General features: G+C 36.0%; 1 protein-coding gene and 1 pseudogene across 1 annotated transcript in view; both read right to left on the reverse strand.

Moving 5' to 3' along the window:
- LOC101583592 (CSC1-like protein 1) overlaps window positions 1–3,167 on the reverse strand; it is a 32,911-nt gene that overhangs the window by 5,273 nt on the left and 24,471 nt on the right. The gene's annotated exons all lie outside the window — the stretch shown is intronic.
- LOC101576167 lies at window positions 1,435–2,334 on the reverse strand (annotated as a pseudogene).

Below are 3,167 nucleotides of genomic sequence, written 5' to 3' on the forward strand. Positions count from 1 at the left end.
CTCTCTCTCTCTCTCTCTCTCTCTCTCTCTCAAATAAATAAAAAAAAATTAAAAAAAAATTTAATAAAAAGCATGTAAGGATCAAATGTCTGCTGATGCCGAATGAAGCACTCTAAAGGAGTAAGAGATCGTGAAATTTATATATCTCCATCCATGGATGACCTCCAAATGATATGGGGGAATGGAACTCCCAACCTAAAAGGTACCTGGGATGAGTTTGTGTTCTCTAAAACTGAAGAATGAATTTTAGGAATAAACAGAGGTTAAGAGCAGAATATTTACTAGGGGAAAGAAAACTTCTGTCCTAGACAGGGATAAGAGGAGATAGCGAGTGGGTTGTCCTTCCTCTTGTTTTTTTAATGCATCTCTCATTAATTGGCCACCAATAAGAGCCTTGTATTCTAATTCTGAAGGAGAAAAGAAACTGTCTTCACTTTGTTCATTTTTTGCTGCATTTATTTATTTATTTATTTATTTATTTATTGCATTTGGTTGTTACAGGGTTTCACTACTCAGCTTGGATTCATAATGATCCTTCTGTTTTCAGCCTCTCCAGCACTGGGATTACAAGCATAGGCCACAACACCTAGACTCTGTGGCCAGCTTAGCTTGCCCTGGGGGTAGGGCTGGCATGACATGTAGCACCAGGATTGAACCACAGTCTCTGCACTTTCCTAAGCTTGCTTAGCAGGCGCTTTAGTCCACTGGCCCCTTCTGCTTACACTTTTGATAGAACTTTTAATCTCTTTAATTTCTACTTGAAGCCTTTAAACAGACTGTCTTTTCTATGCTGATCATGTTTTGCATAATTTTGTTTAACTTCGTTAGATTTTTATTAGTCTCTTCTGTAGACTGACTTGATTATTTGGCTCAATATCCATTTGTGTTTATCTTCTGTGAGTTAATGTCTCGTTATCTTCCCTGATATTATTTTGAATTATCAAAGTGTGTAGCTTTTGGTTTCCTCCCCCTCAGTACCCCATGTATAAGCTTTGGGGGAGTGGTGAATTTTTGGATGAGTGTTTTGGCTTGTCTTCTCATGTTTTTATTTTTTGTGTTTCTGGATTGTTGCTTGTGGGTTGACTTAATGAAAAGTTTTGTTTCTTTTTTTTTTATAACCAAATGTATGCTTTATTTTTGGAAAACAAATTTAAAGTTTCCAATAAAGGGGGAAATTCACATTAATAAATCACATATTGGTTACATGTTAATTTCCACATTCTGTGCAATGTGGTATATTTAACATGTTGTTCAATAACAGTATGAATTAACATTTGTGATTTTAAAATCCCAATCACTCATTAATGTTGTAAATCCATATATGTTGAAATAAATATCCAAAATAAGTATATTTTAAAAAGTGAAGTCTTTTGACAATTTTATATTGATCAATCCATTTAAATATAAATAGAGAAAATAAAATGACATTACGGGCTAATTTCCAATTAATTTCTTCATGATATGGCTATCTGGTGTTGCATTAGTGAAGATATGTCCTACAAATATATGGGTACCCCAGAGATTATGGCGGATTTCTTTACAGCAGCCAAGATCATCAACAGAAATTCCTAAGTGTTGGTAGTATTCGTCTGTTTCAAAAAGAGTGTTGTTTGTATATGGTCCAAAAAAAGCCACACTAGATGATGGGTCAGTGAAGTCAGCCCAGTAGCCTTCTGCTCGAAGAACATAGCAGATTTCCTTAGCACTGTTAATGAGCTTGTCTAAGAGCATTTCTCTCTCAACTTCTACCTCTTCACTCCACACAGTCATATCATTCTTAGTTTTCTGAGTCACAGTCAGAATCATTAGTTTGCTATTAGCCACTTCTGGAAATAGTGATTCAAAGTCTCTTTGAAGCAATTCTGGACATGTTTGGATTACACACTCAACTTGACACTTTCAATATAAGTTTCTGCACTGTTAATATCTTGTTCTACAGGTGTATTATTACTCTGAAATTCATTTACATATTGATAAAGGCTCTGCTAGAACATCAGGGAAAGTTTTATGACCCTGGCTTTTGTTTTGTACAGCAGTCCCATTGAGGTGACAATCAAAGCCTATATTTCCAGGAAGCTGGAAACGCTGATCTTGAGATCCAAAAGGTCCCATGGCTTCATCCGGCCACACTGTTCGAGAGCATATATCTGGGGATGCAGGGGCCACCTGAGATTCATCAGAACCTGAAGATCCTGCTGTTGAAAAGGCCTTTGGATTAACAATTCTTCTAACTAAAGAGTAAAATCCTGGGAGATAAGAAACCAGTCTGGCCCTGTTACAGAGCACACTGGCCATGGCTGCCGGAGGAAGGAGCGGTCTTCCCTCTCGTGAATCAGTCCTCAAGCTTTGTTTCTAGCATGGAGATTTATTTAGCTAATGTCCACTTTCTAATTATGTGCACTGGGCATGGCTATTTGTTTTTGCCTCTGTTCAAGGATCCAACCACCCCTATTTACTTGAGGTGGGAGGTTGCAAATGTATTTGGCTTAGTACACAGGAATGTGTTACATTCCTGGTAATGTTAATGATACCAAGGCAATCCTGATATTGGCATCCCATGAAAACAATTAAAAACAACAGCTATGTCACTGTGGTTGTTGTAATAAAACCAGCATTAATTGTAGCATCAAATACAAACTGTAAGGTGCAATAATATACCATCCTTAACCATGGAAAAGAGATCTTTAATTATAGCATGAACACTAAGACAAACTAAATATTGAACTATAGCAAATATCTATTAAATGGTACAAATGTACCTCTGCTAACAATAGAACAATATTCAATAGCAATAGCATAAACTATCTATCTAGAAAGTGACAAAGTTTAGTAGCTATACTAGTAAATGTAGCAGGGGTTTACATTTATTTTATTATTATTATTTTTTTGCTTTAAACAATTTATTTAACTGAAATGGACTTACTTAAGCTTGTTTCTGAAGTGACTTCCATTTATTTTGATACATCTTTTCCCCACGATGATTTACAGGATCTTCAAGCCAAAATAAATACTTTATAAATATTTGAATTTTTGGGTATACACCTGCACAATACCTCAGCAGTATCTTTCAGCAAGAAAATACTGAAGAGTAAAGGCTCGACACAATTACTGGGTACAGTGAAAATCTGCTGCAAATATTTCTGAGGTAAGAAGGCACCACATACCTG

This window comes from Octodon degus, unplaced genomic scaffold (assembly GCF_000260255.1).
Source record: "Octodon degus isolate 3935 unplaced genomic scaffold, OctDeg1.0 scaffold00017, whole genome shotgun sequence".
Classification (NCBI taxonomy): Eukaryota; Metazoa; Chordata; class Mammalia; order Rodentia; family Octodontidae; genus Octodon; species Octodon degus.